Below are 14,762 nucleotides of genomic sequence, written 5' to 3' on the forward strand. Positions count from 1 at the left end.
CTCTGGGCTGCTGTCTACACCCCACAACTCTAGGCCGCCCTGTCTACACCCCACAACTCTGGGCCACTCTGTTTACACAAGGCTGGGCCGCCCTGTCTGCACCTCCCAACTCTGGACTCCGTCTCGACCGCACAACTCTGGGCCGCCCGGTCCGCACCCCACAGCCCAGGACCCCCGAGTGGCAGCACAGGCTGGGCCGGGAAGCCGCACCGCGCGGCGCTGACGTTGCCGCAGTTAATCGCGGGAGTTGGGGTCTCCGGAGACAGCTCCGCGCAAACAATGCGCCGCCGGCCGGGGGCCGCCAAGAAACCCGAGACCCCGAGCCGACTCGGGCCCGGGCGCCCCGGCTCCAACCCGGGCCCCGGGGGCGCGGCGGGCACCGTAGGCCCCGGCTCCCGGCCCCTGCGCCCCCCACCCCGACCCGGGCCCTCGGGTCCCGCCGAGGAGCGGCCGGCCCCGCGGCGACCCCACGGCCCAGGCTCCCCCGCCGCGTCCCCGCCGAGGGCCCGGGAACAAAAGGAGAGCGGCCGGCGGCAGGGCGGGCGGCCCGGGGGCGCGGGGGCCCAGGCCAGCCCCACGCCGGCAGGACGCCCCCAGGCCCTCCCGCGCTGGGCGGGGCCGGCGGCTGGGCCGCGGAGGGCGAGCGCGCGCCCGCAGAAGAAAGAAACGGAGGCGGGGCGGCCCTGCGCCAGGCCCGCAACCTACCGGCCGCTCGCTCCGCCGGCCTCGCTCGCCTCAGCCCGCGCGCGCAACGCTCGCTCAGCCGCCGCCGCCGCCGCCGCCGCCGCCGCCCGGGAGGGGGCGGGGCCTCGGGGGCGGGGCCTCGGGCGTGGGCGGGGCTCGGGATCCCGCCGAAGTTCTCGGCCTGGGGGCGGGGGCCTCGGAGGGGCGGGGCCTCGGAGGGGCGGGGCCTCGGAGGGGCGGGGCCTCGGAGGGGCGGGGCCTCGGGGCGGGGCCGAGCCGCCGGGGGCGGGGCCTCCAAGGCCGAGGCTCGGGGCTGCCAGGGGAAGAGGGCCGAATGGGATGCAGGGCGGGCCCTTGTCCGGGGCCCGCGAGGCGGACGTGAAGGGGCGGGGCCTCCCCGACCGGCGACCGGACTTCCGCTGCCAGGGCTGAGGAGGGGGTGCGCGGCAGCCGCGGGGTCCTTGCAGATCGCCACCTCCGGTCCCCTCCTTTCTCCCAGTCCTGATGCCCTCCCGTCCTGGGGCTCTTCCTGCGCCCCCGCCCCGGTCCCTCCCGACACTCCCGCCCCTGGGTCCCCCCACCTCGGGTCCCGTCCGGTCTCCCCGACCCAGATTCCCCTCCAGCCCCGGTCCCATAAAAAGTGAGCTGACCCTTCCTCCGCCCCGCGCAAGCCGCCTAGCATCAGGGATCCACACCCTCTGAAGACCTTGATGTGCATCTAGACCGCCTCCCACCCGGAAATCACTTTATTTTTAAGAGAGGAGAGCTATGAGAAGTGTGCTGTCCCCCGCAGAGGACTGTCACCCCCTAGTCCTCCCAACAGGTGCAAGAGCCAGGCAGGCATCACCCTGCTCCCTGTAGATCCCCTCCCCTCCTGCCCAGGCGGGACAGAGAACCCTCCAGGGTTAGCTCTCTCCCTGCCTCCCATTGTCTTCCTCCTCAGCAATCACTATTTCCTTGGAAATTACTTTCCCTGTAGTCACAGTGACCAGCTAGAGTACTTTGGGGCAACAGTCCCATGGGCATTTGCTATGTGATATAAGTGTGGAAAAAAATCAAGTGCAGGCCTCCTGACTAGTTGGGCCCTGACTTGCAGTAGTCACATGGCCAGCTCCCAGACCTCGCTGGAGCCACTTGCACTGCCTGTTAACTCCTCATGACAAATGCAGCAGCATCACGCTACCACCTACCCCCGCAAGGGAAAACCAGAAAACTCAGATGTTCTCTATTCCCTCCAGTGCTCCCAGGATGATAGCAAGGGTGATTCTTCTATGGTCTAACCCCTGATGCTGGGGTGTCAGGAGGTGGGCCCTTTGGGAGGTGATGAGGTCATAAGGGTAGAGCCTCCACGAGTGACATTAGTGCCTTCTAAAAGAGACCCCAGGGACACCTGGGTGGCTCAGCTGTTAAGCGTCTGCCTTTGGCTCAGGGCGTGATCCTGGAGTCTTGGGATCGAGTCCCACATGGGGCTCCCTGTGTGGGGCCTGCTTCTCTCTCTGCCTGTGTCTCTGCCTCTCTCTGTGTGTCTCTCATGAATGAATGAATGAATGAATGAATGAATGAATGAATGAATGAATAAATGAGACCCCAGAGAGCTGCCTTGTCCTTCCACCACGTCGATGAAGCAGGAAGTTCCCACCAGACACAGAACCTGCTGATGCCTTGACCTTGGACTTCCAGCCTCTAGAACTCAGTCATCAATGAGCCCCCCAGTCTGTAGTATTTTTGTCAAAGCAACTCAGATGGTCTGAGACACACATCCAGGTCTGCCTCTGCTGTACAAAGGCCAGGGGCGGGAGAGCAGGTGAGCAGAATCCCTCCCAGTCTGGGCCACAGCCCCTTTCTAAGACTATCACGTGTCCCTCCTGAGAGTCACGTCAGCTACCTGCTCTGGCCTGGGTCCGCTTTCATCCTCTTGTTTCCTTCCCCCAGTGCCGAGTCCCTACTCCTTCCAGCTTGCCTTGGCCTCCTCCCTCCCTCCTCTGCTGCCCTCTTTCCCTGTTAAATATGTCCCTGACCTCCTATCTGCCCTCCCGGTTTCACGCTCTGGGGACTCTCTGCAGCACCTCTCCTGCCCTCCTCCCCTTCTGAATGTATCACCTGTTTTCTTTAGCCTCAGAAATCCTCCTCTCCCCACTCCATGCTGCGCCTCCCCCAGCAAGTTTTTCTCGTTGGCAGCCCTTCCTCATCAGGTCTTGTATTATTTGTTCTGGTCCCAGAAGGAAATTTGAGAAGAGCCCAATAAAACCCCCGATTGGAAGGGAAACCAGAGAGGTGGTGCAGAGCCAGGAGGAGTAAGGGCAGGGAGGGGGGCAGGCACCTACTAGGGCTGAGGGAGTGTGGGCAGAACTCAGAGGGAAGGGAGAGGGAGAGCCACCTAACAGCCCTGGGGCCAGGGGCACCTCCAGCCCTGATGGCCCCAAACACGGGACAGCAGGGAAGTGAGCCCCCACCCCACCCTCCTCCCACCCTTTCCACTCCTGCCCAGTCCCACTGATGGAAACTTCTGGAGGCAGGGGCAGGCCAGCCTCCCGGCACCGGGAGCAGAGAAGTGGGGTGGAGAGCTGCTCTGAGAGGGGGCACGGCAGATCTTTCCTTGCCTGCGGCTTGCTTCTCCGCATCTGCACAGCGTCCACGGGTATTGCCAGTTTGGGTGGGAAAGGAGGGACCCGTGTGTGGGGTGGCTGAGCCGGGGACTTCAGCGAGGCGGCACGCCCAGGGGAAGAGAGGGTGCTGATCCAGCAGGGTGGGGCTGAGGGGCTGCTTCCACGGTAGGTACTTCCCCCCCCACACCGAGTATGGAAAAGTTGTGCAAGACAGAAATGGGCCATGTGTCATGGTGAGAAAAGAGGTGGAAGGGGAAACTGAGTCCCAATGTGAGCAGATGTGCCTTATCAATGAAGTCAAGTTCCTTATGCATATCTGGTGGTTTACAAGGACGGGGCACACTCCTCACTCTGGCCCCTCTGGCCCTGGGGCTCCGCTCTGCACTGCCCTCACCCCTGGGGTCTGGCGTACCCCCTCCACGGCCACCCCTTCTGCCATCACAGCCTCCGTGGTCGCGGCCTGGGACAGCTATGCCTGCCCAGTGGCTGGGACACCCCAGCAGACATCCCCAGAATGATTTGGCCACAACTGGGCACCCTTGGTCCCTGAAGCTGACACACAGTCCTCATCACAGGTATGCAGCCGGCTCTGCCTGCACGCCCGTGGTCTCCGCTCTACTCTTTTTTTTTTTTTAAAGATTTTATTTATTTATTCATAGAAGACACAGAGAGAGAGAGAGAGGCAGAGACACAGGCAGAGGGAGAAGCAGGCTCCATGCACCGGGGGCCCGACGTGGGACTCGATCCGATCCGGGGTCTCCAGGATCACAACCCGGGCTGCAGGCGGCGCCAAACCGCTGCGCCACCGGGACTGCCCTCTCCACTCTACTCTTGTTGATAGTTCCGCACTGTCCCCTCATGTCCCCTCACTGTCCCCTCATGTCTCTTCACTGTCCCCCTCACTGTCCCCTCATGTTCCCTCACTGTCCCCTCATGTCTCCTCACTGTCTCTTCACTGTCTCCTCCTGTCTCCTCACTGTCCCCCTCACTGTCCCCTCATGTCCCCTCACTGTCTCCTCACTGTCCCCTCATGTCCCCTCACTGTCTCCTCACTCTCCCCTCATGTCTCTTCACTGTCTCCTCACTGTTCACTCACTGGAAGAGACACAGTGTCCAAGAAGCAGCAGTAGCGGATTTGGGAGGCCAGGTCAGTGGTGCAGGGCTGGGGAGGGGCCAGGTGGGGCCCCTGAATCGAGAGCCAAGGAGGCAGGCGGGACCAGAGGCGGACAAGGCCCACGTGGAAGCCAGAGGGGACGCCAGGGAGATGCATGTGGGGCTTCGGGCCCCAGCCCAGCCCAGCTCACACCTGCCCCCACCTGATCCACCCTGGCTCCGGGAACCCCCCTGAGGCCCTCCTAGACCTTCTGGGGGGCAAGCCACCTCTTCCCGGAATGTCCCCAGAACCCACCAGCGGCACCTCCGTGTTGTAGAATTCAGTAGGGCCAGCGAACAGGGGAAATCAGTCACATGAAGCCTGAGGTTTTTACCCAGAACACATGAAATTAATTAAATAGAGCACATTGTTACTAAATAGAACTCGTATTAATTAGGGGCATTGTTACCAAATAGACTATGCATTAATTGCATAGACCACATCGGTACCGAGGAGAACGTACGCTAATGAACCAGAGCGCATCGCCCCGCACGGAATGCACTTTATTTCCCGGGGCCCCCAGGAGAAGGACTGCTCAGGGCCACGGATGGCGGATGGCCGGGCCCAGGAGGTCCCACAGGCGGCCAGCCTCGGGCCAGCTCACCCAGCAGGAGACGGGGCCCCCCGCGTGGCGTGACCGCGCCTCCTTGGGCAGACCTGGCTCAGAAACGTCTCTTCCTATTTGGGGGAAATGTGTCTTAGCAGAATCCTTCCTGTCACAGAAAATAAAAAGTAACGCAGAGAGAGAGCACTGCCTCCAAGCAGGCAAAGGACAGCGTGAGACCGTTCTCCTCCTCCTCGTTGGGCTCTGAGGCGCCCTGAGTGATCCTGCGATGACCTCTGTCAGCCGGCTCGTCACTCCTGCGGAGAAACTTTTTTGGCTACGCCCAGAGCAGAAAGCCTCCAAAGCTCACCTTCTGGATGAGGACTTTTAGATGAGAAGAAAGGACTGTTCTTTTTATAAAATGGTGGATCCCTCCTTCGGCTTCGCCGCCGTGTGTGCTCAGCTGCCGCCTGCGGGCCTGCCCTCGCCCGGCAAGACCCAGGTCAGGGCCGCGTCCCGGAGGCGGGAGCTCCCGGTGGCGCGGCATTGCCTTTGGCCAGGGCCAGTGAGGAGGCTGCTGGCTGCTGGCTGCCACCCACCTGCCCATTTCCAGGCACGCAGACTGAGGCCAGCCGCGGACTGCAGCTGGCCAGAGGGGCCACCCTGACTGAGGCGGGCTCCCCTGCGTCTGCGGCCCACCGAGCTCCGAGGCCAGGGCGGGTGGCCTAGCACGGGCGGGCAGGAGCCCGAGACGCTGGCCTGAGAGGGTCAGCTTCCCTCGGGGCCGCGGGGACCCACAGATCGGTGAGGACCTCTTCCTGCACTTTCTACGGTGATAATGGGGACTGCACAGGGAACTCTGGGCACTACCCTTCTGAGCCGGCCTCGGGAAGTGGGGGTGACTTATCCCAAGAGCCAATGGTGAAACAAGCTCAGGAGTGGAGTGTCCCCAACACCTCCCCCCGCCCCACCGCAGGACACTGGTGGCAGGTGGCCCGCAGGGGGCCACGGGCTTCCACAGGCTACCATGCATATTTGCTGTGGAGGGCAGAGAAGGGCTTGGGAAGTCTTTGGGGTGAACACAGGACCTTTCCCTTTCGAGGGGACCCACCGTCTCGGTGCTGCTAGGCTTTGCTGCATCCCTGGAACACCTAGCCCAGGTGCCCCTGCCTCCACGCACTTCACAGATAAGCAGGACCCCTGCCCTTCACACCCACCCCCAGCCCAGTGGGCCACCTTCACGGGTGCCTGCAGTGACAGCCAGCGTGATGGCAGCGGTGCCAGGCTAGGGCCTGCAGGACCTTTCCCAGACTGGAACACACAGTCTGTGTTTGGGGAAGCTTCCATCCTCCTCCTGGGAGACTGGAGAATTCTCTAATGCCCGGCCCCGGGCCCCAAGTACTCCCAAGACCAGACCTCCTACACTTTCTGCATCACCCACTTCAGATCCACGGTGAGAGGCAGGCTCCCAGGGGTCTCCCCCAAGCAGCAGGGCGGTGCTAGGTCCCATACCCCAGGGGGGATGAAGCCTCGGGGGCAGGGGACTGCTGTCCCCTTCATCTGGAATCCACCCCACTCACTGCGTGGCAGGGCTTCACCCAGGAGGCCCCTCTCCTCTGAGGTCTGGTCCCAAACTGAGTAAACTATCCAGTGGAATGTCTTCCAGACAAAAATTCCTATAAAACAACAAAACTGAAAAGCAGAGCTAAAGCTATGAGGTCTTTTTCCCAATTTTTTTTAATGTGGTAAAATAGACTTAGAAAATTTACCATTTGGGGATCCCTGGGTGGTGCAGCAGTTTGGCGCCTGCCTTTGGCCCTGGGCGTGATCCTGGAGACCCGGGATCAAATCCCACGTCGGGCTCCCGGTGCATGGGGCCTGCTTCTCCCTCTGCCTGTGTCTCTGCCTCTCTGTCTCCCTCTGTGTGACTATCATGAATAAATAAATAAATAAAAATCTTAAAAAAAAAAGAAAATTTACCATTTGAACTACCGTTAAGTGCCTAGTGCAGCAGCGTTAAGTACACTCATGATATACAGCCGACCCCCTCCACCCAAGAACTGCTTTCATCCTGCAAAATGGAGCCTCCATCCCCCGTAAACACTAACCCTCTGTCCCTGCCCACCTTGGTACCACTGTGTACTTCCTCTGTGCTTTGACAGCTGGATGCCTCCTGTACGTGGGGTCACCCAGCATTTGTCCCTTGGGGCCTGGCTTCTTTCACTCTGCACGATGTCCTCAGGGTTCATCCACATAGTAGCAGGTGTCAGAGGATCCTTCCTGTTAAAGGTTGAATAATACTCCATCACATGGATGGATCACATTTTGCTAATCCATCTGTCCATCCATGGACACTGAGTTGCTTCCACATTTTAACTATTGTGAATAATGCTGCCACAAATTTGGGTGTACCAGTGTATATCTGGCCCCTGCTTTCAATTCTTTTGGGTACATGCCTGGAAGTGGAATGCTGGATCATAGGGTAGTTCTGTTTGATTTTTTGAGGACACTGGTTTCTGCAGCAGCTACACCAGTTTACATGCTCACCAGCAGTGCACAGGCTTCAGCTTCCCTTCATCTTCACCAGCACTTGGTATCTTCTAGGCTTTTTTGAAAGTAGTCATCCTACTGGGTGTAAGGCAGCATATCATTGTGGGTTTTTTTTTTTAAGATTTTTTTATTTATTTGTTTGAGACAGAGAAAGCACAAGCAAGAGTATGAGTGAGTGGGACGGGAGAGGAAGAGGGAGAAGCAAGGTCCCCTCTGAGCAGGGAGCCCGATGCAGGACTCGATCCCTGGACCCCAGGATCATGACCTGAGCAGACGGCAGGTGCTTCACTCACTGAGCCTCCCAGGTGCTCCATCATTGTGGTTTTGATTTGCATTTCCCTGGTTAGTGATGTTGAGCATGTTTTTGTGTATTTATTGACCATTTGTATATTTCTAAAGCTATGGTTTGCATATGGCCACACGATAGCAAAAAACCAAAACTATGTTTAGTTGCTTATGTCTAGAGACTGTCAACTGTGACTGGATGAGTAATAGCAGAAAGACACACACCGTAACTGCTTACATGTTGTTTCAGAAAACACCTTTTTTTGTGTTCACTTCAGCAAAATCTTTAATTATGTTGCTATAATCCAGATTTCCACATCATTTATGCTGTATTTTCAATTTGGAGAAACTTATTCTGCTGAGGCAGAAGAAATGAGGGCCATCAATAAAATTCTTAGAGCAAATATTTATAGTGGGAAAAGAACCAAAGATTTTATGTATCGTGTTCAAACATTGTTGTGGGTTTGCATATGAAACATTATCACAGGGATCCCTGGGTGGCGCAGCGGTTTGGCGCCTGCCTTTGGCCCAGGGCGTGATCCTGGAGGCCCGGGATCGAATCCCACGTCGGGCTCCCGGTGCATGGAGCCTGCTTCTCCCTCTGCCTATGTCTCTGCCTCTCTCTCTCTCTCTCTCTCTCTCTCTGTGTGACTATCATAAATAAATAAAAAATTAAAAAAAAAAAAAGAAACATTATCACAGAAAACATGGTAAGCTAATTTCATCATAGAAATCACCATAACAGCAAGATTTTCACCATACCTGAAAGCAATAGCTAAATTCATGCGGTATTTCTAAAGTTCTTCTTTCCAATTTGTTGACACTGAGACATTATTTCAGAAATACCAAAATGTTTTTCAGTTTATTCTAATCTCTCTTCAAGTGAGATCATGACTCCATTGAAACTGACAGTAACTCATCTCTGTGAATCATCTCCTTCATCTTTGTGCCAATGTTTTAATCTCCTTACATTTTCTAGAATACTATTTTTATTGCTTATTTCACAGGCAAGTATTGTTAAATTTTTTATGGATAAAAGCTATTTTCTATCCAATTAAAAAAAAAAAAAAAGGCAGGGATCCCTGGGTGGCCCAGTGGTTAAGTGCCTGCCTTCGGCCCAGGGCGTGATTCTGGAGTCCCAGGATGGAATCCCAAGTCAGGCTTCCTGCATGGAGCCTGCTTCTCCCTCTGCCTGTGTCTCTGTCTCTGTCTCTGTATCTCTCTGTGTGTGTGTGTGTGTGTGTCTCTCATGAATAAATAAAATCTTTAAAAAAAAAAAAGCTTGACTTTTTAAAAAATTACTCAACCTGTTTTATTTTTCCCTTTCTGCACGCTTGTCCTAATACTATCAATAGCAATAGATACACCAAATGATCACAACAGAGCAGACATGAAATCAGTTTCGTTTTCCTCTGAAGACCATGCTTCTTCCTCATCTGAGGATATTCTGCTATTTTACTTAACTCTTCTGTGCAGCTGGAATCTTGGGTAAATTAGATCTAATTGTTTTAACAGCATCTAGTTGACATTCTTTTTGTGTTTCTGAGGGTGATTATAAGGTCAAATATGATATATGTCTCATCAAGAAGTTCCATCTTTGGGCAGATGCAGAAAGTATCAAATAGAACCCTTGAGTTATTCCAAAGTACATCATCATTGTTGGCATCCTCAAAGCCATATATAACAAATTCAGACTCTGTGCCATAGTTGACACTAAGAAAGCTTCTGTGTTTCTGGCCAAAATTTTAGCTTGTTTACTTTTTCCTTTATGCATTGTGATAGCACCATTATTATAGTCTTTTGCTTACAGTTTTTAAAGTATTAAATGAAAGTAAAATTGTTTCACTTGATTTCTTAAAATTTAATGGAATCTTAAGTAAAATGATTTGCAACTTCCATGTTCAATGTCCGGTTTGTTTCCAATGCTCAGTAGAGGTCAGCCACTTCACCGCTTGGTCTGGCCCAACATGCGCAGACACAGAATAATCGTATGAACAGTATTGCAAAATGCTCCTCGGTTGCCATGTGAAACTGTAACAAATGTTCTGCTAATTTCTGAGAACCTCTGGAAACAATCACAAATAGAAATATAAAGAAAAGCAAGACAAATGGCACCATGGGCAAACTATTTTAGGATGAGAATCTATGGCATTCACTCCACCTGAGACGGAGGATTTAATAAATGTGATTTGCCTTTTACATCAGCCTAAGCACTTTCAATGTGGAGCATAATGAATAAAAGAAAATTGGACGTCTTCTTCCACCTGGGGTGTGGATACAAGACTTTCACTTCCATGGTACAATGAAAAACCAGGAAAAAAATTATTATACTTTTCTACAGGGTTAGTAGGCCGGTATAGACATTTTAATGAACTGAATTCCTGAGAAAGATGAGCTTTTCATAGAGAACAGAATGTGGTGGCAATGTCCGTGCCTGTAGCAGAAGTCTGGTTCTCATACTGGCAGAAGGAGGAGCAGAGATGAAGAGAAACACAGTCTTAGATGATAAGTCAGCCCCAGCAATTAGATTTTCCCACCCAGACTCAAATTTCCCAAAGAAAGTGAGAAAATAGAGTGGAAAGCAAAGTGAAATCACTTAGTCCTCCACATTCTCACAGTGCTGAGACCCCAGGGTTCCAACAGGATTAAATCCAAAATGAACTGAATATATCTGAAACTATAGCTGTGCACCTGAACCAAACTCTGACAAGATCAAAAAGGCTGCAATGTAATGGAGATAGAGGGTTGGGCTGAACACACATGAACTCAATCTCATTAAAGCTGTGTCCCAGCTCCAGAGTCAACTTGATTCTTGGAGGAATGTGAGTGATAAGACCCTCAACCTCTTTAAAAAAAAAAAAAAAAAAAAGGCAGGAGGGCAGCCCCAGTGGCTCAGGGGTTTAGCACCGCCTTCAGCCCAGGGTGTGATCCTGGAGACCCGGGATCGAGTCCCACATCAGGCTCCCTGCATGGCGCCTGCTTCTACCTCTGCCTGTGTCTCTGCCTCTCTCTCTCTCTCCTCTGTGTGTCTCTCATGAATAAATAAATAAAAATCTTAAAAAAAAAAAAAAGACCCTCAACCCAACTGAGGAAATGGCTTGCATTTGGGGGAAATAAAATAAAAATAAAACATTACATAACAGTCTCCACTGTTCATTTACACACAATGTCTGGAATGGAACAAAAAATTATAAGAATATGGGGGTGCCTGGGTCCTCAGTCAATTTAGCATCCAAATCTTGATTTTGGCCTGGGTTGTGAGATGAAGTCTGGCATTGGGCTCCATGCTCAGCGGGGAGCCTGCTTAAGATTCTCCCCCTTTTCTTCTTCCCCTCCCTCTGCTTGCACATACACTCTCAAATAAATAATCTTCAAAAAAATTATAAGACATGGGCAGCCCCGGTGGCGCAGCAGTTTGGCGCCGCCTGGTGTGATCCTGGTGACCTGGGATCGAGTCCCGCGTCGGGCTCCCTGCATGGAGTCTGCTTTCCCTCTCCCTCTGCCTGTGTCTCTGCCTCTCTCTGTGTGTCTATGAATAAATAAATAAAATCTTAAAAAAAAATTGTAAGACATGTGAAGCAGAAAATTTGACCCATGTCAAGAGAAAACACAATAAAAAATGTAGATCCTAGATGTCCAGTAATTGAAATTCGCAGACACATAATATAAAAAATATACTATGAATATGTAGAAGAATTTGCAGATAAGGATAGAATGGATAAAGAATGGGGTATTTTGGAAGATAAATGGAAACTCCAAAATTGCAAAAAAAAGTTCAAGAACTGAAAATTACAATATCACAATATCTGAAATATAAAGGTATTGGCTAGGCTTCTGGACACTGCAAAATAAACTTCCAGTGAACTTGAAGGCAGATCAGTATGAATATTCCAAACTAAATTACAGAAAAGAAAAGATTGAATAAAATAAAAAGAGTGGTTGTGACCTGTAGGATAACATCAAGTAATGTGACAAATGTGTAACTGGATTCCCAGAAAGGTAACATGGGGAAAATATATTTGAAGAAATAGTGGCCAAATTTTTCTCATATTTTTATTTTACGTTATTTATTTATTTATTCATTCATTCATTCATCCATCCATTCATTCACTCATGAGAGACAGAGAGAGAGAGAGAGGCAGGGGCATAGGTAGAGGGAGAAGTAGGCTCCCTGCAGGGAGCCTGATGTGGACTCGATCCCAGGACCCTGGTATCACAACCTGAGCCAAAGGCAGGCACTCAACCATTGACTCACTCAGCTGCCCCACTTTCTTTTGGATTAACTGATTTTAAATTTTAAAAATGTTATCTCCTCTTTTGGCTACAATACCCTTTTACTATTTTCCAGAGTTTATTCTGGGGATTCCAATATGTATTGTTTGCCTCAATATACTTTGAAATCACATTATACTATTCCATGCATAAGGTAAAGACCTTTCAACATATAATTCCATTTCCTTTCCAAATGGAAATTATAATTTACACATATTTGTAAAAATAAACCTAGAATACGTTGTTATTATTTTTGCTTAAGTGTTCAACTGTCTTGGGGCTCCTAGGTGGCACAGTCAGTTAAGTGTCCAACTCTTGGTTGCTGCTCAAATCATGATGTCAGGGTTGCAAGATTGAGCCCTGAATTGGGCTCCATTCTCAGTTCAGAATCTGCTGAAGACTTCTGTCCTTCTCCATTGCTCGATCTCACTCTCTCAAATAAATAAATCCTTTTAAAAATGTTTAACTGTCTTTAAAGAAATGAAGAAAATAGAAGAGTTTTCCATATTTACCATTTCTAGTGTTCTTCATTCCTTTGTGTGGATCCAAGTTTCCATCTGGCATCATTTCTTTTTAGCCTAAATAACGTCTCTTAGCATTTCTTGCAGCATGCATACACTAGCAATGGATTCAACAAGCTTTTGTTAATCTGTAGTTACTTTTATTTTGCTTTTCCTCTTCAAGTGTATTTTCATTGGATGTAGAATTCACAGTTGACAGTTTTTCTTCCCAGTGCTTTAAAGATGTTGTTCTTTTGTCTTTGGTTCTCTATTGTCTCTGATAAAAACTCAGCCATTTTTATTATTGCACTAATGTATGTAATGTATCCTTTTCCCTCTATCAATTATTATATTAAATATAAATGGGCTAAACACTCAAATTAAAATACAGAGCATGTGAGGATGGATTTTTAAAAACCCTGTTATATTCTGTCTAACAAAGACACACTTTAAATATTAAAAAAAATTATATTGAAAGTAAAAGGATAGAAAAAGAAATACCATGGGAAAAAAATAACCTTAAGAAAGCTGGAGTGGCTGTATCTTCAAATATTTGAAGCAAAAATTGTGAGAACTGAAAGGAAACAAATAATAATAGACAAAAGCACACTTATAGTTGAATATTTTAACATTTTATATCATAAGTTGATGAGAAAATCAGACAAAACAATTAATAAGGACATAAAATATTTGAACATCATCAAACAATCTAACCTAATTAACACAAATAGAAGACTACATCCATCAGCTACAAAATACAGATTCTTTTCAATTGTACATGGAACATTTACCAAGAGAGAACATATGCTGGGCCATGAAATAAATCTTACTAATTTTAAAGAATTGATGTCATACAGTATATGTTTTCTATCAAAAACAGAAATTAATAATGGTATCTAGAAAAGCACTCAATTTTAGACAAGTATTATGCTTCTAAATAATTCACAGGTCAAATCATAAGGGGAATTAGAAAAATATTTTTAATTGAATAGTAATAAAAACACAATATATCAAAATTTATGGTATGTAAATAAAGTCTTATGGAGATAAATTTATAATTTTAAATGCTTATGTTATTGAAGATGGTTTAAAATGAATGGTTCAAGCCTGCATATTAAGAAGCCAGCAAATGAAGAGCAAATTAAACTAAAGTAAATAGAAGGAAGAAAATAATAAAAGAGTGGAAATTAATGAAATAGAGAACAGGCAAACCACAGTAGAAAAACAGAGATAAATTTTTTTTTATTAAAATTTACCAATTCTTAGTAAGACTAATGAAAAGGAAAGGAAGACACACATATGACCAATATCAGGAATATCATTACAAGCCTAAAGATACTTATTTTTTTTAAGATTTTTAATTTATTTTATTTATTCAGAGAGACAGAGAGAGAGAGAGAGGCAGAGACACAGGCAGAAGGAGAAGCGGGCTCCACATAGGAAGCCTGACATGGGAGTTGATCCCTGGTCTCCAGGATCACACCCCAGGCTGCAGGCGGTGCTAAGCCGCTGGGGCACTGGGGCTGCCCACCTACAGATATTTAAAGGACATTAAGAAAATAGTATGAACAACTTTGTGACAACAGATATGACAACATATAAAATGGAAAAATTTCTTTAAAAACACAACAAAATTACACAAGAGGAAATAAAGAGTTGAGCCCTATATTGGTTAAAGAAATTGAATAATTAAGCACTTTTAAGGAGAAATGTGCTAATGTCTACAACTTACTTAGGGACGTATCAGAAAATAAGACTAATGGATACATAGGTGGGTATCTGATTAGGAAAGCATAATAACATTTTAATGTAGGAAATGGAATGACTGTCATTATCAAGTCTGTCTTTTTTTGAGTTGTTTAAAATTTTCATAATAAAATTTTAGATAAAAAGCCAATATTTTCTATAAAGAAACTTACCCATAAGTAACCTGCCAGGACTATATGGTGTTGGAGTGAGTAAAACCATTTAAGAAGGAAATACAGGGGTGCCTGGATAGCTCAGTAGTTGAGTATCTGCCTTCAGTTCTGGGATTGAGCCCCACATTGGGCTCCTTACTCTGCAGGGAGTCTGCTTCTCCCTCTCCCTCTTGCTCAGCTCTTCCTTGCTCTCTCTCTCTCAAATAAATAAATGAAATATTTTTTAAAAAGAAAAATACAATTCTCACA

General features: G+C 49.2%; 1 protein-coding gene across 6 annotated transcripts in view; it reads right to left on the minus strand.

The window, feature by feature from the left end:
- Positions 1-805, minus strand: part of RGS12 (regulator of G protein signaling 12) — a 119,624-nt gene extending 118,819 nt beyond the window's left edge. For all 6 annotated transcript variants that reach the window (XM_025437842.3, XM_025437840.3, XM_025437841.3 and 3 more), the window contains exon 1: positions 706-805. The gene's annotated coding sequence lies outside the window, so the exon portion shown is untranslated. The remainder of the gene's footprint in view (positions 1-705) is intronic.
- Between the last annotated feature and the right edge of the window lie 13,957 nt (positions 806-14,762).

This window comes from Canis lupus, chromosome 3, assembly GCF_003254725.2.
Source record: "Canis lupus dingo isolate Sandy chromosome 3, ASM325472v2, whole genome shotgun sequence".
Classification (NCBI taxonomy): domain Eukaryota; kingdom Metazoa; phylum Chordata; class Mammalia; order Carnivora; family Canidae; genus Canis; species Canis lupus.